The sequence below is a fragment of the Macrotis lagotis genome, chromosome X, assembly GCF_037893015.1.
Source record: "Macrotis lagotis isolate mMagLag1 chromosome X, bilby.v1.9.chrom.fasta, whole genome shotgun sequence".
In the NCBI taxonomy this organism is placed as follows: domain Eukaryota; kingdom Metazoa; phylum Chordata; class Mammalia; order Peramelemorphia; family Peramelidae; genus Macrotis; species Macrotis lagotis.
In genome coordinates, this window is record NC_133666.1 from 436,616,365 (window position 1) to 436,641,517 (window position 25,153).

Below are 25,153 nucleotides of genomic sequence, written 5' to 3' on the forward strand. Positions count from 1 at the left end.
GTAGAATATAAGCATTATTGAGGGCAAAGACTATATTTTTCTTGACTTTCCAATTCTGAACACATTGCTCTGTAACAGTCACTCAAGCAATAGACATGTATTAAGACCTTTTAATGTCCAGGCACTCTACTAAGTACTGGGGATATAAATGTGTTGGGCAATGGTGCCTTCATCGAGTGAATTGATAGGCACAACTGGTGCTGATTCTCCTAGTAGGGAAGGCTATTGCTGCTGCTGCTGCTACAGGGATTTGAGCTGGACATGGTAAAGCACAACCTAGTATAGATTCTAGAGTTTTTGAGGTGAAGCTGGAGATGGAAAGATGGGATTAGGACATTATTGATACCAGGGAATTGTGCAATAGCAGTAGAATGAGACAAGGTAAAATGGTGAACCATTTTAGTATTAATGTCATAAAGGACCACTATTCCAGGAAATACTTCAGCTACTCTGAATAAGCTTCCCTTGTTTTTTATTCCATCCAACTGCTATGAAGAGATGGAGATTTATTTACAGTTTTCCTTTGTGATAAATTATGTGGTCACTAATGAGTTAATTGCCTAGGTCTTATGAATGAGGTTAGTTGACTAGTGTGAGTGATTTCGCAAATGTGAGAGGCATCTGAGAGTAGAGATGACAAATTTAATTTTTTTTTGTAATCGGGAATATATTTTGTTTATTATCTCTATTGAACTTGGGACTCCAGTGCCCAGGATACATGAATTTTGTAGGCTTGGAACTTTTAAAAGGGAAGAAAAAAACTTTATATCCTGAATATCCTCTGGAAAGCAATGGGGAGGGATAATATGGTCTTTGGGAACAAGTACATACCTTCTCAAAAAAAATATTGACCTATGATTTGAGAGTAGTGCCACCTAGTGATCCAATTATTTAGCATCTCTTTAGCTAGTTAATTAATGGACACCTTATTTTTAAGACCTGTCCTTCCCTAAGTAGATTTCAGAAAACATATTCTTGGGCACCTATTACTACAGTAGCACCCACCAAGTATATATCTAGCCTTTAACATCTGTTAAAATTATAGCATACAAACTGTATCTCCAAAGCAAGTACTGATTGAACATGCCCACATATGATCTGGGAAGTAATATGGAAAAAAGTAACATTGAAAATTATTTTTGGAACAGAGGAGCCATTTTATACTTGGAAAATAGGAGAGGTTTCAGCTAGGGTTTGGAACAGGATTCTCTCTTATAGTTTTGGCTAGAGTCTGAGACTTTGATAAGGATGTTGAATTTAGAGGATGCTAACTATTATTTTTTTCAGCAGAGTTTAGGGATGAAAGAGCAAGAATAGGAAACTATTGTATGCTAGAATTAGGGGAGTGCTTCTGCCACCCTGTTTTGTTTCACCTCTCTAGGGCAGCTATCCCAAGAGAAATCCCAGTGCTAGTATGCTAGGATGTCTGTCCTATCCCTACTTCCAATAAAAAGTGCTCTTATGCTGAGTATGGTTTGCAGCATTCAGAAAGATTCCTAGCTGCAGTTCTGCTCTGATGATGCTAGAAATGATAATGGAAGAACTAAATCTCTTGAACTATTTAAAAACAATGTATGGAAAAAAGCTGAAGTTTTGTGACCAGGCAGTGCTTATTTTTCATTATGTGAACGTTTCCTACAATTCACTAAAAGGAAATAAATTGTGCCCCATTTGAAGACTGGATTTGTTGACAGAGATATCAATAAAATTTCATTGTAGTTTCTTAGACTAAGAATGATTGATAAAGGAAGACAATGGTCTCTTTTTCTTGCTGAGACCCTTATTTGGACATCTTTGAGGCTCTGTAATAAAGACAGATCTCAGATAGATAGAGTTCCTTGGACCTTTCGCCTGAAGTACTATATAAGATGAAATTCTCATATGATAGTAATCATTACAATAAACAAATAGCCCTTTAACTTGTAGGCTGAGAGTGATGTGCCAATCCTGGGTCATTTTAACTCACTCGTTCCCCATTGCTGCTCTGGAATAAAGCTGGTAGAATGTGACATGACCAGAACACTCATCAGTGTTTCTTGGTGAGGAAAGTGAGATTCTTCCCCAGGCTATCAGGGAACACATTTTTTTTGTAAAGCTTCTTTATAATACCCATTTGGGTTACAACTCCAAGTTGAGAACCAAAGGCCTAATGTCTATACTTTACCTTACCTTATTATAGTATAGTATAATATATACTATACTATAACTATATAGTCTAAACTCTCCTATGATCTAAGTATTCAAAGGAACACTCATCCTGGGCCATCTCCAATTGAATTTACCTATGTCTTGCTATTAGACTCCGATGACTCTGTAGGAGAGAGTGAGGGCCATGATTTTGTACAGCTCTTCCTCACTTAAATTCAGTTCACTTGCACATCAAGTCATCACCTTCATGATGTCATTGGTCCTTTTTTTAGAACTAAGGATAAACAACACAAATGGCATCAGATGTCTTAATACAAAATAATGACTGCCTTGGGCAATATTTTAATTTACTGAAGGTACCCTGCATTTTAATATTTTGAAAGAATCATTGTGAGTTGAGAGACACAAAATATATGATCGCTAACTTGGAAATCCTAAACAGATTTGTTAAATAATCTAGAGTTTAGTTTTCTTTCTAAATCTATTGTTGTCATAATCTGATGGACATCTAGATTCTTTTTCAAAGATTTATCATGGAAAGTACTCCAGCAACCTTTTCAGTTGTAGGAAAATAGTAAGGGAAAAGAATGATGACATAGCTGGCCAAGATGGTGTACAGAAGACAGGCACAGTTCTAAAGTCTCCTGATCTTTCCCCATCTATGATATGAAACAAATCTCTTAACAGGAATCTGACCCACAAAACCCAGAAAGAAAAGCCAGGAGAAATAACATCTACCTCAGGATTTGTCTCCTGCAGCAGCCTTGTCCGAATCCTGACAGGGTGAGTCTGGGCTCAGAGGGTGGATGAGCTCCGGATCAGCCAGATTAGCCGCTGAATTGGAGCTGGGGAGTCTGAGGAGCAGAGGCACTGGTATTGGTGCTGACCCTCTGGAGCTTGCCAACAGGGCTGGGAGGAGAGTTCCCATGCAGGAGAGCTGCTGACACCATCCCTGGGCTTCTCGGGTCTGAGGAACTCTGAGTCCACGCCTCCATTGCTGATGAGGCCTCTTCCCAGAACAAACAATAGTAGACTACTTCTGCCTCAGGCACAGGTGTGTGAGCAGAAGAACCAGCCCAGCTGACAATAGGGAGAGGAATGACCTCACTCCAGGGTAAAGCCCACCACTGATTGAAGGCAAAAGGATTCAATAGCTTCAATCTCTCCCTTCAAGCTAAGGGAGAAGACATCAATGGAAGACACAGACACTCCACAGAAAGCAACCAGCACCTCCTACTGGCCAGCCAGAGAAATTTCACTCAGTGAGCAAAGCCTCTAGAGATCCCAAACACCTGTGAAACAACCCCTCCCCAACTCAAGGGCCAGCAGAAAGGTGGATCCATAGAAAAATTCTTGGAAGGAAAAGCCCCTAACTCAGAGAGACCTAGAACCTCTGAAAAGAATATGATCTGGTCTTCAGCACAGAAAGAGTTTCTTGAAGAGGTAAGGAAGGAGTTTAAAAATCAACTTGGAAAATTTGGAAAAGAAACCCAAGAGAAGATTAACACCTTGCAACAAGAAAACAAATCCTTAGCAAATAGAATTGGACAAATACAAAATGAGAATAATTCTCTCAGATCCTCAATTGGTCAAAAGCAAAAAGAAAATAATTCTCTCAAAACCTCAATTGGTCAAATGGAAAGCTATTCCAAAAGTAGAATTGACCAATTGGAAAAGGAGTTGCAAAAGGTTAATGAAGAAAACTCCTCCCTAAAAAAAAAAAGGAATGGAGTCAGCAGAAACTAATAACTTCATGAGACAGCAAGAGCCAGTTAAACAAAATAAAAAAATAGAAAAAATAGAAGAAAATATAAAATACCTCATCAGCAAAACCACTGACCTCGAGAATAGGTCGAGGAGAGGCAACCTGAGAATTATTGGACTTCCTGAAAACATTGAAGAGCAAAAAAAAAAAAAAAAAAAAAAAAAAAAGCCTGGACTTAATATTACAGGATCTAGTGATGGAAAATCACCCTGATATCATGGAACCAGAGGACAAAGTAGTTATGGAAAGAATACACTGATCCCCTCCAGAAAAAAAGATCCTAAAATGAAAACACCAAGGAATGTTGTGGCCAAATTCCAGAACTCTCAGATAAGAGAGAAAATCCTGCAAGCAGCCAGGAAGAAACAATTTAAATATCAAGGAGCCACAGTAAGGATTATGCAGGGCCTGGCTGCATCAACATTAAGGGATCCAGGGGCCTGGAACAAGATATTTTGAAGAGCAAGGGAACTTGGAACGCAGCTAAGAATCCACTATCCTGCAAAGCTGAGCCTTCTTTTTCAGGGGGAAAATATGGACATTCAACGAAATGGTAGAATTCCAAAAATTCCTATGAAAAGACCAGAGCTAAATAGAAAATTTTGGTGTCAGTCAGGAGGTTCTAGAGACACATGAAAAGGTAAAAAAAAAAAAGGCAGGGGCAGTAAAAGAAAAAGAAACTACTATCCAATAAGTTGAAACTGGCTATATCCCAGCATGGGGGAAAAGATTCTCATAAATCTTGAGAATTGTAACTCTAACAGAGAGAATATACCTAGCCAGAACTGATGGACATTCATGACCTATCCATGAGACTGCTATCCAATGGGATGTAACTGGCTTTAACCCCACTTGGGAGAAAGACTCTAATAACTCTCAAGAATTTTAACTCTATTAGATAGAATGAACTTAGCTAGAAATGACAGATACTTAGCATTTTCTATGACTCAGATAGAATTATCTAAAAAACACTACCCCCTTAAAAGGGGGACAAGAAGGAGACAGGAGGAGGGAGGGGATTGAATGGGGTAAATCTTATTACACTAAGAGGTACAAAATACCTATGGTAATCAAGGGGAAGAAGGGAGGAGGTGAGAACCACCTGAATCTTCTTCTCATCAGACTTGGCTTAAAGTCAACTTACACATACTTAGTTTACTTAAAAAAAAATCTAACCTTTCAAGTATTAAAAGGGGGAAAAGGGGAGGGGGATCAGAGGAAGGGAGGGGGAGTGGGGGATAAAAGGGGAACTAACGAAAGGAAAGGAAGGGTAAAGGGAAAGGGGAAAGAAAGGGGAGGGGTGATATAGGAGGGCAAACACACTGAAGGGGGGTGATATTCAGAAACAAAATACTGGGGAACACAGATAAAGGGGGGGAAGGGGGAAATACCAAAAGAGGGAAGATAGTATGGAGGGCAATAAAGAATTAGTAATCATAACTTTGAATGTGAATGGGATGACCTCTCCCTTAAAATGTAAGCGAAGAGCAGAGTGGATTAAAAACCAGAATCCTACAATATGCTGCTTACAAGAAACTCATTTGAAGCAGATATGTGTGTGTGTGTGTGTGTATATATATATATATATATATATATATATATATATATATATATATACAGAGAGAGAGAGTAAAGATAAAAGGTTGGAGCAAAATATATTTTGCTTCAGCTGAAGTGAAAAAAGCAAGGGTAGCAATCCTTGTCTCAGACAAAGCAGCTGCAAAAATAGATAGCGTTAAAAGAGATAAGGAAGGAAACTTTATCCTCCTAAAAGGTACCATAGCCAAATTCTTAGAGGAGAAGCTGAACGAACTACAGGAAGACATAGACAGCAAAACTCTACCACTGGGAGACCTCAGCTTCCCACTCTCAGATTTAGACAAATCGAATCATAAAATGAACAAGAAAGAAGTTAAGGAGGTAAATAGATTGTTAGAAAAACTAGATATGGTAGACTTATGGAGGAAATTGAATGGGGATAGAAAGGAATATACCTTTTTCTCTGCAGTACATGGAACTTATACAAAAATTAACCATGTATTATGACATAAAAACCTAATGATCAACTGCAGAAAGGCAGAAATAGTGAATATATCTTTATCAGATCACAATGCAATAAAAGTCATATGCAATATTGGACTAAGGAGATACAGACCCAAATCCAATTGGAAATTGAATAACCTCATTTTAAAGAATGAATGGACCAAAAAACAAATTATAGAAAGAAATAAGCATTTTATCCTAGATGATGACAATAATGAAACAACATACCAAAGCCTATGGGATTCACTCAAAGCAGCTCTCAGGGGATATATTATATCTTTAAATGCTTATATGAATAAATTAGAGAGAGTAAATCAATGAACTAAACATGCAACTAAAAATATTAGAGAAAAAAACAAATTAAAAACTCCAATTAAATACCAAATTAGAAATTCTAAAAATTAAAGGAGAAATAAATAAAATTGAAGGCAAAAAATCTACTGGATTAATAAATAAAACCAAAAGTTGGTTTTATAAAAAACCAATAAAATTGATAAATCTCTGGTCAATTTGATTAAAAAAAAGAAAGAAGAAAACCAAATTGGTAATATCATGAATGAAAAAAAGGTGAACTCACCACCAATGAGGAGGAAATTAAAGTAATAATTTGAAATTATGTTGCCCAACTCTGCCAATAAATTTGATAATGTAAGTGAAATGAATGAATATTTACAAAAATATAAGTTGCCCCAGGTTAAATGAAGAGGATATTAAATACCTAAATAAGCCTATCTGAAAAAAAAATTCAACAAGCCATTATTGAACTCCCTAAGAAAAAATCCCCAGACCTGATGGATTCACAAGTGAATTCTACCAAACATTTAAGCAACAATTGGTTCCATTTCTATATAAACTCTTTGAAAAAATAGGGAAATATGGAATCCTGCCTAACTCTTTCGATGAGACCAATATGGTACTGATACCTAAACCAAGAAGAGTTAAAAAAGAGTAAGAAAATTATAGACCTATCTCCCTGATGAATATAGATGCAAAAATCTTAAATAAAATCTTAGCAAAATGATTACAACAAGTTATCACTGGGATAATAAATTATGATCAAGTAGGATTTATCCCAGGAATGCAGAGTTGGTTCAATATTAGGAAAACTGTTAGTATAATCAATTATATCAACAACAAACCTATCAGAAATTATATGATCATATCAATAGATGCTGAAAAAGCTTTTGATGAAATACAGCATCCATTCCTACTGAAAACATTAGAGATTGTAGGAATAAATGGACTGTTCCTTAGAATAATTAGCAGTATCTATCTGAAATGAACAACAAGCATTATATTTAATGGGGAGAGGCTAGAGGCATTCCCAATAAGATCAGGGGTGAAACAAGGATGCCCACTATCACCACTACTATTCAATATCATATTAGAAATGTTAGCTTCAGCAATTAGAGAAGAAAAAGAAACTGAAGGAATTAGAATTAGGAAAGAAGAGACAAAACTCTCACTCTTTGCAGATGACATGATGGTATATCTAGAGAATCCCAAGAAATCATCCAAAAAACTACTGGAAACAATTAGCAATTTTAGCAAAGTTGTAGGTTATAAAATAAACCCTCATAAATCCTCAACTTCTCTATATATGTCTAGGAAGATTACAGCAGGAAGAGCTAGAAAGAAAAATCCCATTCAAAGTATCCTCAGACAATATAAAGTACCTGGGAGTCTGTTTGCCAAGACAGACTCAGAATCTTTTTGAAAACAATCATAAAGCACTTCTCATACAAATTAAATCAGATTTAAGTAACTGGGCAAATATCAACTGCTCATGGATAGGTAGAGCTAATATAATAAAAATGACAATTCTACCAAAACTAAGCTATCTGTTTAGTGCCCTACCAATCAAAATTCTAAAAAAATTACTTTAATGAATTAGAAAAAATTGTAAGTAAATTCATATGGAGAAATAAAAATCCAAGAATTTCTAGGAATTTAATGAAAAAAAGTGCAAAAGAGGGGGGCCTAGCCCTAGCTGATCTAAAACTATATTATAAAGCATCAGTTATCAAAACTGTTTAGTATTGGCTAAGAAATAGAGTGCTGGACCAGTGGAATAGACTAGGTGCAAAAGCAGGAGACGATTATAGTAATCTGTTGTTTGATAAACCCAAAGAGTCCAGCTATTGGGAGAAAAACTCTCTCTTTGATAAAAACTGCTGGGAAAATTGGAAGTTAGTATGGAAGAAACTTAGATTAGACCAACACCTAATACCATTTACCAAGATAAGATACAAAATGGTTACAGGATTTAGACATAAAAAACAATACTATAAACAAATTAGAAGATCAAGGACTAGTTTACCTGTCAGATCTATGGAAAGGGGAGCAGTTTATGACTAAGGAAGAGATGGAGAACATCTCCAAAAACAATCTAGGTGATTTTGATTACATTAAATTAAAAAGCTTTTGCACTGATAAAACCACTGTAACCAAGATCAAAAGAAATGTAGTAAATTGGGAAACAACCTTTAGAACTAATGATTGTGACAAAGGACTCATTTCTAAAATATGCAGAGAACTGAGTCATATTTTTTAAAAAAAAAGCCATTCCCCAATTGACAAATGGTCAAAGCATATGCAAAGGCCGTTTACAGATGAGGAGATCAAAGCAATCCATAGCCATATGAAAAATTGTCTAAATCATTAATTATTAGAGAAATGCAAATTAAAGCTTCTCTGAGGTACCACCTCATACCTATCAGACTGGCCAATATGACCAGAGAGGATAATGATCATTGTTGAATTGGTTGTGGGAAATCTGGGATACTATTACACTGTTGGTGGAGATGTGAACTCATCCAACGTTTCTGGAGAGAAATTTGGAACTATGTCCAAAGGGCAACAAAAATGAGCATACTCTTTGACCTGGAAATACCACGAAGAGATGATGAAAAAGGGCAAAAACATCACTTGTACAAAAAATATTTATAGCAGCCCTATTTGTGGTGGCAAAGAATTGGAAATCAAGTAAATGTTCTTCAATTGGGGAATGGCTTAGGAAACTGTGGTATATGTATGTCTTGGAACAATATTGTTCTATTAGAAACAAGGAGGGATGAGGTTTCGGGAAAGCCTGGAGGAATTTGCATGAACTGATGCTGAGTGAGATGAGCAGAACCAGAAAAGCACTGTACACCCTATCAGCAACATGGGGGTTGATATTCAACCTTGATGGACTTGCTCATTCCATCAGCGCAACAACCAGGGACAATTTTGGGGTGTCTGCAATGGAGAATGCCTTCTGTATCCAGATAAAGAGCTGTGGAGTTTGAATAGATTTCAAGGACTATTCCCTTTAATTTAGAAAAAAACATATCTTATTGTCTGATCTTGTTATGTATTATACTTTTTGTTTCTTCCTTAAGGATGTGATTTCTCTCTAATCACATTCAATTTGGATCAATGTACAACATGGAAACAAAACAAAGACTGACACATTGCTTTCCATGGGGCAGGATGGGGGGAGGGAAGTAAGATTGGGAGAAAAATTGTAAAACTCAAACTTCAAAATCTTTAAAAAAATGATGACATGGATAATTTTGATGCTTTTAACTTTTTCCAACCTGTTTTCACATTTATTATCTCATTTTGTCTTCACAAGAAGAGTGCAGTTTGATGCAGCAGTTATTTGTAGTCCAGAAGATCTGAGTGCAAGTCTTATCTCTGAAAACTGTCTAAAATTTGAGGTATAGAGGGTTAACAATCTGAATTGACAGGGAGAATTTCTATACCTGGAATTCCCTCACAGTTGAAATTATAAATCTAGAAATAAAATTAAGCAAAAACAAAATTTGCCCATGTAGAAGGCAAAAAAACTGAAAAAAATCAGAATCATATGTAATACGTCATCTGTTGTTACCTTCTCAACTTTGCACTTGTAGTCACAGATTGGATTCCTAAAGGTATGACTACTTCCCAGGTTTGGGGTTTCTTGTGAGTCCATATTTCAAAAACTATAGCTAACAAGCCCTCAGCAGTGTCCATACCTTTTAATAGTTAGTAGAAACAATTATCTGGAAGTAAGAACATTTATGAAGTCAGCTTTTTAAGAGCAGTAGTCACAAAATATTTCCAACAAAAAGCTGAGGTGCATTTTCTCCATAAATATGCAAAACACTGAGGGAAAGAATGGAACATACTAGAAGAGAGGCACACAAGTAAATACATAGAGTCATGCAACTCATTCCTCTGGCACTACAGGGTCCTAATTCTTTTTCTCACATTGATCTTAGGCATAGAATCTCTACTGGAGCTATTTCTCTCTTCAGAGCTAATTCTCTCTTCAGGCCAAATTTAGCTTACTCCTCCATTCTGGAGATCACTTTCCTCAGGGTTGTTTCTACTATCTTTTTGACTCTTGTCTCGCTTCTCTCTGTAGTTCAACTTCTTTATTCAAGCACTAATTCTTTCTTGTCTCCATAACTACCTCTCTTCTCAAATGCCAGATCCTCAGAGTTGTTTTAATTGGCTGACTTCTTGAACCCACAGTCTGCTAAGTGAAAGATCTACTGAATGAATAACTCTATTGTCATGCTCTATAAATTCTGGGGGATAAGGAGAAGAATTTTCTTTCCCTTCCTCTCAAACTACTTTTCCTCTGAAGGAGGCACATGAGAAAAAAAATAGTGATTCCTTCTCAAGAATTTAGTTCTTGGGTGGAGTCAAGATGGTGGCATGAGGACAGTATTTCCTAGGAGCTCTGTTCCAAAATATTCCCCAGATCTTAAAATTATGATGCTAACTAAATTTTCAAGAGACAGAATCCACAGAAAAATCCAGTGAGGCAATTTTCCAGCCCAAGGTAACTTGAAAGATCATGGGAAGACTCTGTTCCATGTGGTTGGAGGAGGCGGCAGTGCAGTCAGGATCAATGAACTGGAGCAAAGGAGCTCCAGCCTTTCAGGAATAGCCCATGGAGTGCCTGGGTCCCTGGTAGCACTGGATTGTGGCAGCAGATCTAGTTTCTTGACCTGCCAACCCAGGAAACACCAAGCACAACTTGGAAGATCAGCAGGAAAATAAACCTCTGTCATAGTGAGCATGGAGCCCAGACCAGCATGGCCCTCAGTGAAGCCATGGCCCTCAGTACAGTCAGTCCTCAGTGCAGCCCAGATCCTAGTAAATGGAAATAGGTCCACAGAGCCACCCAGCAGGTAGACGCCCAGCACCTCTTCCCAGAGTGCTCAACCCATGAAATATAAGGGGGTGGGGGGATACTGTCAAGGTCTCTCCTCTGTCCCTGGGACAGGACTCTTGTGTTTGCTCAATATTTAGACCCTGGTCACAGTCTGGGCCCTCATACTGTCATAGCAGAGCAGGGACCCTCCTCACAGCAACATTGCAGATAGGTGTGCTTGTGGTAATCCACAGACCAAAACACAGGCTAGGAAAGCAGTAAAAGTCTCTCATAAGACCTTGAAGGAACTAAGGGTCCTTGTGGGGGTGTCACTCAAAAGCTTGGATAGCACCCCCAAACCAGGGCAAAGACTAGGGAAATGAGTAAACTGAAAAAAGGAACCTGACCATAAGAAATTACTTTGGTCCCATGGAGGACCTAAGAGAGAAAATTTTAAAGTTATAATCAGAAAAGAGCCTTAACTTCATTTTTAAAGAATTTCTACAGGAATATTGCCGTGATATCCTAGAAGCAGAAGGCAAAATTGAAATTGAGAGAATTCATCGATCTTCTCCTTGAATGAGATCCAAAGGAAAAAAATAACCCCCAGGAATATCATAACCAAATTCCAGAACTCCCAGGGCAAAGAGACAATATTACAAGCAGCCAGAATGAAACAGATTAAATATCATGGAGCTAAGTCAGGATTACACAGGATTTAGCAACATCCACATGAAGGGCTCATAGAGCTTAGAATATGATATTCCAGAACGCAAAAGAGCTTGGAATACAACTGAGAATCAACTATACAGAAAAATTGAATATCCTCTTCCAGGGGAAAAGATGGACATTCAATAAAATAAGGGAATTTCAAATGTTGTTTTTGAAACAGCCAGAGCTAAACAGTTTGATCTTCAAGTATAGGGCTCAGGTGAAGCATAGAAAGGTGAACAAGAAGGGTAAATCATGAGGAATTTAATGATGTTGAAATGTGTGTGTATTCCTGCATGGGAAGATGATATTTATAATACTCATATGAACCTCCTCATTTAATAGAGCAATTGGAAGGAGCATATTTAGATAAGACACCGGAGGGAGCTGAATTTGAAGGTATAATATATTGTAAAAATGAAGTCAATGGGTGAAAAGGGAATGTACTGGGAGAAAGGGAAAGGAGAGGTAGAATGGGCTGAGATATTTCATGTAAAAGAGTCAAGGAAAAAGCTTTGGCAATGGAGTAGAAGGAGGCAAGTGAGGGGGAAAGGGAGCCTTCAATCTTGTTGGAAATGTCTGAGAGAGAGGAAGTAACATATATACTTAATAGGGCATAGAAATCTAGAGGAAAAAGGAGAGGAAGGGGATGAGAGGGGAGGGCTAGTGGAGGGGGGATGTAGATGATAGAAGAGAGGGTAGATCATGGGAGAGGGTAATCAGATACAACCATTTTTTTTTTACCTTTTTGCAAGGTGATAGAATTGGGTGGCCTATTGGGGACCATGTGGCTGGTTGGTTGTTGGGTCTCTGGGTTGGGATTTAGGCTTGGGGCCTCCTGGCCCCAGGGCCAGTGCTCTGTCTGCTATGCCACTTGGCTGTCCCATAGTACACTTTTGAGGAGGGACAGAGTGAAAGGAGAGAGAGAATATAATAAATGGGAGTAGGGAGGAATGGCTGGAGGGAATTACAATCAGCAACAGGAAAACTGTGGAAAAATATGGAAATAGCTTCTCTAATGGACTTATAATAAAAAATGCTATCCACCCCAGAGACAGAGCTGATGGTATCCTAACACAGAATGAAGCACATTTTTTTCCCTCTTTCTTTCACTTTATTTCTCATGAGATTTTTTTATTTTTGTGTGTGTGGGTTATGTTTACTCTTACAACAAGACTATTTTAATAATGTGTAAATAAATAAAATGTAAATTAAGAAAAGTTAAAAAAAGGATTTAGTTCTTCCTCAGTTCCCCTCAAGACAGCCAGGGGTCCTTATAGCTATTCCCTCTCTCAATCCTCTTCAGGACTGGAAAGTTATTTCTTTAAAAAGACTAATCAAGGAATAGTTTTTAGACTGTTTTTAGACCATTGAGGAATGGTTTTTCTTTGAACAGTGGACAACAAACTGCCCTTTTAATTTCACAAAGAAAAATGCCTTCATACTTTGAAATTGATAAGATTTAAATATGTATTTGCATTTCATCTAACATATACTATACAACATACAAAGTAGAAGACAAGGCGAATGTCTCTTTTATAATGACACTAATGTGATTTCATCATAAAACTGATCAAGGGTATCCTAGCCAACTCCCCTACAATACAACATCATTCTCCCTTTCCTCATTCTGGAAACTATATTTCTCTTTATTAGACTCAAGAATGCATAAAGTAGTGGCAGAGTAGATATGAGAACTAAGTTCTATTAATTCCTCTTTCTACCATACTATGATAGATCACGCACTATGTAGCATGCCCTAGGCACCATTGGCAAGGGGGCTGCTCTAAAAGACAGGAGCATGTGCCAAATATTTAGTTAATCATGTTTGACATTTTTATGTACAGATATAACTCAGACCCTCAGTGTAAACTTGCTGAGGACTCTGTAGTCTATTGAAGAACCATCTCTGCTAGTTGGGGGGATGTGCCATTTTCCTGATGTCCAAGATCTAAATATAATCACTATACTACCCCTTCAGCAATGTGCAGAACATTTGATTCCACCTGGCTCTGACTCTTGCCAGTCTCACATGGAGACCAGCAGCTTCTCTGGAAGAATGCCCAAAGCTAATAATTTCCTCACATAATTACCTATTTACATCTTCACAGACTAGAGGCCTTCATTGTGAGGACTGCACATAGATCTCATGTGCAATTTTAATTTTTTTTAAAGTAAATCAAGACTAAAAATGTGATTTCTGGTGAATTATTTAGGAAGTTATATTGATATCCAAAGATAGTAATCAAGACTGAAAATTACTGATAGTAATCAAGATTCTCAGTGGTGACATATTGTATAATACTTTTTTGGGTGACAAAATACTGGTTCTTGGGCGGGGGGGAAATAACCTCTTTTCTTAAGACCTACTCTGATTTTACTCCTTAATTCTTGTTTCAAGTATTCCTTCGAAGCATCATGGAAATTTGGGGTTTCCTATACTATGGTTCCCTGTACTTTAAAAAAATTACTTAATGCACAGTCAAAGATAAATGTGTGGTTTTCAGATACTAGAATACATTGATGGACACAGTAGAGATTCAGTGGAACAAACCCTCAAACATAGGCATAGCTACATTACAGCAGTGTCTCATTTGGAAAGGCTTTGTTTTAAGTTAGAAGTTCTCTTCAATCTCAAAATTATTTATAAGATGAGATATTTTATGTACCCTTTAATTATTTCTAGAACTTTAAAAGTACAAAATACCTTTAATATGGGTATGTCCCCAAACTCTGCCATGGCTTCTAGCAGAGTCACAACTAAGTGGGGGCAGTTGGGGTTTTTTCCCTAGAGTGCCAAAATTCAGAAGCTCTCACTGCACTTATAGCCCTTCAGCACCAGAGAAATAACTGAACTTAGTACCTTATTATCAGGAATAATTAGTTAAAATAAGAAAGCACTACATGCTTTCCCATCCATGGAGAAACACTTCAATATCTTTTTGCTTCCACAAAATAATATCCATAAGTTTCTCACCCCGCCCACCCCGAATTTGACTTTAACAGTCTTTGAGAGTAATTTTCCATGTGGTATGGTTATTAGAATGGCTAGTTATATAACTTTAAGAAATATTTTTGACCAATCACCTAAAAGTGCTTGCAGCTTCCTTACTGCCTTCTTTCACTTAGATAGCCTTTAGCCTGGCATTCAAGGTCACTCATAATTTGGTTTCAACTTACCTTTAAGTTTTACTTCACATTACTTCATTTCATGCATGTATAATAAAAAAAGATTATTGCAAATGGAAGTGCAAATCTTCTATGCACAACTTGCTGTTTCTTTCAATATACAACAAAATTATCATGTATATTTCTTTTTTTTCTTTTTTCTTCCCCCCCCCTTCACCCTAGGGATGGCTACCATTAGACACAATTGGTATATGTGTAAAATTATTCTCACATACTTCAATTCTCTGAATGCAGATATTGTCTTTACATGTCCTGTATAGCTAATTTGGGTATATAATAGTCAAAATAACATTCATTCATAATTGTTCTTAAAGCAATATTATTGTTACTGTTTACAATAATCTCTTGGTTTTGAGCTTTTCACTCCTCAGTATTTTGGCCTAGACTTTCCATCTTTTTCTAAAATCATTGAACTTCCTAAGTTTGATGCCAAGATCCCCTGTTTCAGTTACATAACTGAAACAAAATGATGGTTGGAGTCAATGGATTTGGCCATATTGGGCTCCTGGTGAGCAGGGCTGCATTCAACTCAGAAGTGGTCAGTGTGGCCATCAATGACCCCTTCATTGACCTCAGCTCCTTGGTTTATATGATTTAATATAGTTTTACCCATGACAAGTTTAAGGGCATTGCCAAGGCTGAGAATGGAAAGTTGGTGATCAATAGAAAAGACAATGCCTTCTTCCATGAATGGGATCCCACCAATATTAAAAGGAGAGATACTGGAGCTAAATATATTGTAAAGTTTACATCTGTCTTTACTACTATGGAAAAGTCTGGGATTCACTTAAGGATGGAGTCAAGCAGGTTATAATTTTTGCCAATTCTGCTGATGACCTGATGTTCATGATGGATATCAGCTAAGAGAAATAGAATAATTCCCTTAAAATTGTCAATAATGCTTCCTGTACAGTAGTGCTTAACTCTCTTAGTCAAGACCACTCATGATAATTTTGGCATTATGGAAAGACCTTATAGTGTTTTATGTCATTAATGCTACCCAGATGATAGTAGATAACCCCTTTGGCAAACTGTGGTGTGGAATGCATGGTACTGACATGCATAGTACTGGAAAGTATGTATTTTATAAAAGTATTTAAAAGCTCACCTGCTTCCATGGTGCTGCTAAGTCTGTAGGTACAGTCATACTTGAGCTTAATGGGAAGCTTACAAGCATGACCTTCTGTGTTTCCACTCTCAATGTTTCTTTTGTAGGTCTGACTGATCACCTAGAGAAACTTGATATGATGAAATCAAGAAAGTGAAGAAATCATCAAAGGAACCTTTGAAAGATATCATGGGCTACACGGAAGAATAAGTTGTATCTTGTAACAGTAATACCTACTCTTCTACCTTTGATGCTGGTGCTGGTAGTACCCTCAATGACCATTTTGTCAAACTCATTTCCTGGTATGACAATGAGTTAGCAACTTTGTATTTGACCTCTTGGTCTTCATGGCCTTCCAAGAAGTAAAGCAGAAAATCAAAAAAGGAGACTGACCATTGGGGAGTTCACAGGCTTAAACTATGTTCCTATACTGGGGTTCTCATGTACCATTCATCTCCTTACCCTACAGCACCCTTGTAATGAGGGGAGAAGCCTAGAGTCCTATATTGTGTACCACCAACAAAGTCACCATATTCAGTGTAAAATAAAATCATTGAACTCATCATTTCTTATAACACAGTAGTATTTCATCACAGTCATTTACCATAACCAGTCACCCTTGACAAGCATCCCTACAGCTTCCAGCTTTTTGCCACCACAGAGAAAGCTACTAAAATATTTTAGAACATATATATTGTTTTCCTTTTTCCTAATCATCTTTAAAAATGGACCAAGTAGTCTATTGCTGGGTCAGAGTACAGGTAGTTTAATAACTTTTGGGGCATAATTCTAGATTACTCTACAAAATGGTTGGATCAGTTCATAACTCCATCAACAATAAATTAGTGTCTCAATTTTTTCACATACCTCCAGCATTTGTCACTTTCCCCCATCTATCATTTTAGCAATCTGCAGGTGTAAAATGATAATCTCTTTTAATTTACATTTTTCTAATCAATTATGATTTTGAGGATTTTTCTATAAGACTATAAACTATTTTAATTTATTTATTGGAAAATTGCCTGTTCAAATCCTTTGCTCATTTATCAATTGAGGAATGACTTATATTCTTATAAGTTTGACTAATTTATTTGTATTAATCATAGATAGCATTTATATGGTACTTTAAGGTCTGCAAAATGCTTTATTTATGCTAACTTGTGTTATTCTCACAACAGCTATCTGAGAGAGAGATTAAGTAACTATTAAGTCATACAGCTACTAAATAGCTGTGGCAGGATTCTAATTGAGGTATTCTTGACTCCAAGACTTATGCTCTTGTTTTCTTTTTATTTTTAATAAATTTATTTTTTCCAACTACATGTAAAATAGTTTTCAGAAATCATTTTTGTTAGGTTTTGAATTCCACATTTTTCTCCCTCCCTCCCTTCCATCCCCCCTCTCCTTGGCAGACAGAAATCTAATATAGGTTATATATGTATAACTATGTTAAAACATTTCCATATTAATCATGTTGTGAAGGAAAAATCAGAACAAAAAAAGAGAAAAAACCACTAGAGAGAAAAACATAAAACATAAAACAAATATTAAAAATTCAAAAGTAAGCTTACTCTGCATTCAGATACCATAGTTCCTTTTCTGGATGTGAGTGGTATTTTTCATCACAAGTTCTTTAGAATTGTCTTTTATTATTATACTGCTGAAAAGAACAAGGCCATCATTGTTGATTATTTCACAATGCCGCTGTTAATGTGTACATTGTTCACTTGGTTCTACTCACTTCACTCAGCATTGGTTCATGCAAGTCTTTCGAGGTTTTTCCCAAAGTCTATCCTCTCAATATTATTATCACTTTTTTAGGTTTTTGCAAGGCAATGGGGTTAAGTGGCTTTCCCAAGGCCACATGGCTAGGTGATTATTAAGTGTCTGAGGCTAGATTTGAACTCAGGTACTCCTGACTCTAGGGCCGGTGCTCTATCCACTAGCTGCCCCTCATTTCTTATAGAACAATAATAATCCATATCATTCATTAACTATAACTTGTTCAGTCATCACCCACTTTGATGGGTGTTCATTCCCTCAATTTCCAGTCCTTTGCCACTTCAAATAGAGCTGCTGTAAATATTTTTGTACATGTGAGTTGTTTTTTTTTTTTTTTTACTTTTTCTTATGATCTCTTTGGGAAACAGACATAATAGTGGTATTACTGGATCAAAGAATATCCACAGTTAATTGTCCTCTGGGCATAGTTCCAAAAGGTTGGATCAGTTCACAACTCCACCAATAGTACATTAGTGGGGCAGCTCAGTGGCACACTGACTTCCAAAAAAAATCCCAAAATAAAAATAGTACATTAGTGTCCCAGTTTTCTCATATCCCCTCCCACACTGATCATTCTACGTTTTTGTCCTATTGGCCAATCTGAAAGATGTAAGGTAGTGTTTAATTTGCATTTATCTAATTAATAGTGATTTAGAGCATTTTTATATGACTAAGGATAGCTTTAATTTCTTCATCTGAGAATTGCCTATTCACCTCCTTTGATCATTTATCAATTGGGGGAATGACTTGTATTCTTATAAATTTGTCTCAGTTTTCTCTTTATTTTAGAAATTAGTCTTTTAACAGAAACAGTAGCTGCAAAAAAAGTTTCCAATTAATTGCGTTCCTTTTAATTTTGGTTGCATTTATTTGTGAAAAACATTACTTTTTTCCACTGTACCATGGTACTGTACCATATTGTACTATCCGGCTTACTAATAATAGCTTAATATTTATTTAGTACTTTAAGTTTTCCAAAGCAATTTATAAATATTATCTCATTTAATTCTCACAGCAGCCCTATAGGGAAGATGCTATTATTATACTCATTTTTACAGAGGTGGAGGTTGAAGCTGAAAGTAGTTAAATGACTTATTCATGACCATTCATATAATAAGCATTGAAAGGAAGATTTGAACTCAGGGCTTCCTGGCTCCAATTCTATCACTTTGTCCACTATGCAACCTGATTATTGTATTTGTAAGCATTTCACTAATAAAATTCCCTTGCGGAATTTGTTGGCATTTTCTGGATTTGAATGGAAATTTGGAAATCTCCTGGCACCATGAAACAGAAATTTAATAAATCAAAACTATAATCTCAAAATTATCCACATTTCCCTGCTTTCCCTTTGGGAGACTAATATTCTGACTTAATCCCTTTCTGCTCTCTTTAATGAGAATCTCTTAAGCATGAAAGGAAAAATAAGTCTTCTTATTCCCATGGAAGGTGTCCCTAGCTGCCCATTCCTAGGCAGACTGTTAATGATAGATACAGAGGATACTTGTAAGAGGGTTCCAACTTTCACACTTAAGGTTGTTTTACTTCTCTTGGGAGTGATACTATGTGAATGTGGGCAGGAATCTGCCTGAAATGAACATTTTGCTTCCTTCCTCTGTCAGCCTTTCTCCTATATTTGGCTATTCTGGCTACTTTGGGATAGTGGGCTAGGATGAGCCTTAGTTGCAAGAGTAATGCCAAAAGTCTCAGATTCTGCTACTGCAACCCACTGGGCAAACATATGCATAGCATTATGTTCTGCTTTCCTCCTATGTGTGTTTGTGGGAGGGAAGAAAGGATGGAGACATGGGGTGTGGTACAAATGAAGCACGGGAGAATTATGCAATACCAGTACAGTATAATAATTTTTTTTATTGATTTAATTCGGCAACTGTTTATTAAGTACCTGCCTGGGACTGAAAGTACTAAGACAAAATTGTAACAGCCACTTCTATTAATTGTTTAACAAATATTTTTATAAAGCACTGCCAGACACAAACCAGAAAGAACTTCCAGTTTCCTACCCCTAGAAGCTCACTGCATCCTTCTAATTGGGAAAAATAACATAGACATAAATGATAAATATGGATTAGATGAAAGGTAGCTTTAGAAGGAATGGTACTAACCCTCTGGTAGTTGACATTTTATAGGAGTAGGCGTGGGGGGGGGCAAGGAATAGAATTGTTCAGTAAATGTACTAAGCACTCAGGAGAAGAATACCTATTGACTTGGGCTAAAGTTTAGATATTCAGGGAATATAGACTGATGATGAATAGCTTCTATTTCTGGGAAGCCAGGTGGCCCAGTGGATAGAGCTTGGAGTTAGGAAGACTCATCTTCCTAAGTTCCAAATCATCCTCAGACATTGGCTATATGACCCTGGGCAAGTCACTTACCTGGAGAGGGAAAGATCAAACCTCTCAGGTTAATAAAGAGACAAACAAGACTAAACAGCAAGAAAATCTCCTGATTTTATATAAAGCATCATGGAGTTCATAGATTCAATGCTGAGGCAATGACAGCTTAGAAGAGATCTCTCTGGGCACTTCCAGTCTCTACATCACAAGTGTCTATTGCAGCTGAAAATCAAGGTTGGAAGGAAGAATCATCCGGTTATAGGTCCAGGAGTTATATACAAAGGAATTCTTTCCCAGTTGAAGGAGCCAGAGAAAACTGAGAAGAAACAAGTCTTGTGAAGCAGAGAACCTCCTGCAAAGCAGTAAATTTGACTGCAGTAACAGAGATTAAGATCAGGATGATTATTTTGATGGGAGCTGATTGAATAGGCTGTGTGTGTGTGTGTGTGTGTGTGTGTGTGTGTGTGTGTGTGTGTAGAAAAAAATTCTGGGTTTGTTTGTCTTAGCTCAAAGAAGGCCTTTCAAGTACCAGTAAACTGCAAGCAAAATTTATTAGCAAATGAAGCCTGATACAGCAGATGTTAACCAAACAGTAGTGTATTTCAAAGATTTGTTTATACATATATGTGGATATAGAGTATATTTAAATACATCTGACTCAACTTAGATTTAAGCAAGGGGTCAGAGATGTTTGGGAATTTTTAGGGAGATAATTGATAAGAATGGGCAAAAGAATAAAGTGATAGGAATCTGTCAGAAATAAGGGATATAAGGGAACAATGTTAAACCTCCAGTAGGGGAATGTTTTGAAGTTGCAGTCTACTACCTATTCTTTGGGAAATAAGCTATTGATGGTTACTTAGCTCCATTTTATCACCACAATGATTCTTGTGGAAAAGATTAATTGTAGGATGACTCTAAATATGGTTTTGGCAAATTACTAAGATAATTATCCCCTCCAGCATAGGCTTACAAGAGTAGGTAGAGGACAGAACAACAGAATGATAAAAACAAAGTTTCTGGGGTCAAACACCAAGTTTAAATATTGTTTCTAACATTCAGTACTTATGCAACCTGAAGAAAGTTACAAGACTTCACTGGGCTTCAGTTTTCTCATCTGTAAAATGAGGTTGCAGGTACAAGATTGTCTCCAAGTCTCCTTCTAATTTGAATTATGTTATTTGAAGGGAGTAGGCAGATTGGAAATCTGATTCACATTTACATTGGGAGAGGGCTGGGCAGGACATAGTGACACATTTGGGTCTCCAAATGAACCTTTAAATGGTACCCACCATTTAGAAGAGAAAATATATTCTATCAAAGGTACTCCATAAGGATGGATTTATGCCATCCTTCACAAAATAAGCAAGTCTAAATCCCCATAAGCCAAATGAAATAGGTCTGGTTGGAAAAAAAAATTTCTGGAAAGAAAGAAAAATTTGAATAGGAATGTAAATGATCTATCTTTCATTTTTTCAAGTGACTGATATGTGCTGAGATGTTACTGCCTGCCTCATCTCTCTGACATTATTAATTGCATATTACTCCTGATTGGTGAAATTTTTGTTGACTTGAGAAATATTTTTGAGCTGATTTCCTTTGTGATGCTCCCTAAATCTAGATCCCCATATTTAAAATTTATTTGTGAGTAGAGTCCAATTTATCTCCAGTCCAATTTCCCTAACTCTTGGACTATTTGAGTCCTTGTGAACCTCAAAAGCATCAGGAGACTGTGAATGGCTTAGTTGGTCATAGATTTTGTCATGAAATATAATGGAAAGCAGACTGAATTTTGGGAACAAGTTATCTTTTCTCAGAAACTGGATCAGATGTCACCTGGAACCTGGATCTTCTGTTGTAAAGGACATTGAGTTTATATGAAAAACAAAACAAAACAAAACACCTTAGATTTCTTTTCATTTGTTTGCCTGCAGGGTAGACTGAATTACAAGAAAGAAGAAAGCAACATGGCCCATAATGAAGAGATCCCAGTAACCTGGATCCAGATGACACATAATTTTGAAGTCTAGGGGATATAAGACTTTGAAAGAAGTAGATTCAAAGCCTGTTTTTTTTATATTTTATATTTTAATAGTTCTTTGATCTCATTATTTCTATTAATTTATCCTCTCTTATGTAGATCACAGTCCATCTTGGCATCTGGAAGTAATTCTTGTTCCTATCCTCCAGTAACTCCAAAATACAGCAGCACCAATATTTGCTAAGGGCCTTCCTCAGGATCTCTTGACAATGAAGCATGTGGATTGTCCATTTGTATCCCTCACTCAGCCCATCTTCTTTTCTAGCTGTACATTCCTCTAATGATATCTGTATCCAAATTTATAACTTGTAATATATTATAACCTATTTACATACTTGTTGCCTTTTATGAGATATGCAGTTTTGTTTCCTCAGAGATTGTGATGCTTTATGATTTGGAGTCAAATAGAATCTCTGGAAGAATACTGGATATTAAAAATTGGGTTTTTGTTTAAGAATACCAGTAATTAAAAGTTATTTTTTTGTTTGGAGGAGAAACTTGGTGTGTTTGGGATTATTGAACAGTTTATCAAAGGCATGTCAAGCCATTTTCTTCCCTTCATTCAATTCTGAGTCCAGTTCATGATATATTTGCATTATCTATTCAAAGCTTGTGAGCATATGTATACACCTATATACATACATATGTATATAGGCACACATACATATAGATAAGTATGTATTTAACATGAACATCACATAATGCAACAACACCCATATAACATGTACACACAAACACATATGCATGCAAACATGTCTATATACTGACACATAGATGCACAAAAATGTATATGTGTAGTTTCAGTCATGCTCCATTTTTCAAAACACCATTTGGGATTTCTTGGCAAAGATATCAGAGTGATTTGTCATTTCCTTCTCCATCCCATTTTACAGATGAGGTCAATGAGGCAACCAGGGTTAAGGGAATTGCCCAGGCTTTTATAGCTACTAAGTATCTGAAACCTTATTTGAGCAGAGGAAAATGTATCTTCCTTACCAGTCCTTTTCCCACTAACTTTAAAATGATAATGAATATAATTTAAGGGACTTGAAGTGTCACGAATCTTGATGTAATTAGCACATCATTGTCAAACAAGTGTGTCTGGATCTATATTGGACCATACTGGAATTTATACTGGATATCTTGAATAAGACAGATGGGGTAGCTGGGTGGCACTGTGCTTGAGATAAGGAAGATTAGGGGTCAAATTTGTCCTCAAACTCTTACTATTGGTGTGACCCTGGGCAAGCCATTTAATCTTTGTCTGCCTCAGTTTCTCAACTATAAAATGGTGACCATAATATTATCTACCTTCTTGAGTTTTTCTGAGGATCAAATGAGCTGATATTTGCAAAGCACTTAGTACTCTAGCCTGGCACATAGTAGGCACTTAATAATGTCCCTCCTGGAATTGGCAAACACATTTTACAAGTATTCTTTATCTGTTTTATGTGTTACTTGGTATTAATGATCTGAAGATTGATGAAGTTATCTCTGGTACATCTTTTGAGAAATCCTCCGGAATTGTAACATGGTGTCCTAAAAGTTTTAGTGCAACTCAGAACTTTAATAGTTTAGAATTGCATTAAAACTTTTGGGCACCCTGTATACATGGACATATTTTCAGAGTTGAGTCTTTAGGGCAGTGTTTTGTTCTTTCTAGCCAAATGTTCCCACCCCCACTTATATTCAACAAGCAATAACCACATATTTGTTCTCTTCTCATACCTTTCTTGAAGTATATGCTGCCCTTTGTGTAGAATATTTTTAACTCAACATATCCAAAATGAAACATTATGTTTTCCTTAACTTATATCCCCCTAATTTATCTATGTTAGTTTAGGGTACCACCATTTGTTCTAATAATTCAAGTTTACAGGCTCATTTATTCTCTTTCCTTCATCTTCCATATCTAATCAGTGGTTAGATATTATCAATTCTATCATTACAACATCTTCCATATCCATTCCTTTTTCCTTTGAATTCCACTCAGTCATCCTGTTTTACACAATCTAAATAATGATATATGCTGGTCATCATCTTTTATTTTACAAGAAAATCAGCACTTGACTCACGTAACTTTAATAATCGTATGGATATGAATCCAATTATCAAAACTCCCAATTCCTTAGTCTCCTTAATTCAGTGCCTCACTTCCTCTCTCCAGTTTAATTATATACAGGGATGGTTACAAATTGATCCTCTCTATAAATCTCTTTAATTAGTTCTGACACTCTTCAATTTGATCATAAATTTCCATCATTCTACATCTTGGTTTGCCTTATGCCTCCTAAACCTCTTTTTCTCTCATTGAGACCTTCAATCCATGCACTCCATAATATTCATGTCATTACCCTTATTCTTATTATATTATATATATATATATATTATATTCTTATTATATTTTCATTTTTTCCAATTACCATTCAATAGTTAGACATTTTTAGCTCTATATTGCTCTCTGCTCCTCAACCACTCACTTTCTTATCCTGTTTCTATTTATCTCTTGTTAAACCTCAACTCTGGATTACTCCCAACAATCCATCTCTTCCACTCCTACTCATGAGTTACTGAAAGAAGAGGGAAGAAGACTTGTCACAGTTCTGCCTAAATATATTATAAATTTATTGTATTCAATTCCGGCTGTACTTTTCCTGCAGTAAGTCATTTCTTTTATTCTTCCCTAATTGATTACTCCCCATAGAAACTATTGTAAAATTTATCTTCCAGTTTTCAATCCTCCCATTCTTTCTCTTATCTGTCTCTCAGCTAAAGACTTTGCCTCTAATTATACACAGACAAATGAGGTCATCACATTCCATGTAAACCCCATCTTCTCTTATTCTCTTCATCTCAAAAACTCATGATGCTACCC

At 36.5% G+C, this 25,153-nt stretch overlaps 1 long non-coding RNA gene across 1 annotated transcript in view; it reads left to right on the forward strand.

Annotated features, from left to right (window-relative positions):
* The window catches only part of LOC141498741 (uncharacterized), a 103,784-nt gene extending 80,899 nt beyond the window's left edge, over nt 1–22,885 (forward strand). Inside the window, exons 2-3 of the long non-coding RNA XR_012471699.1 lie at nt 16,206–16,400; nt 22,172–22,885. This is a non-coding gene — a long non-coding RNA (uncharacterized LOC141498741). The remainder of the gene's footprint in view (nt 1–16,205; nt 16,401–22,171) is intronic.
* Nucleotides 22,886–25,153: the final 2,268 nt, after the last annotated feature.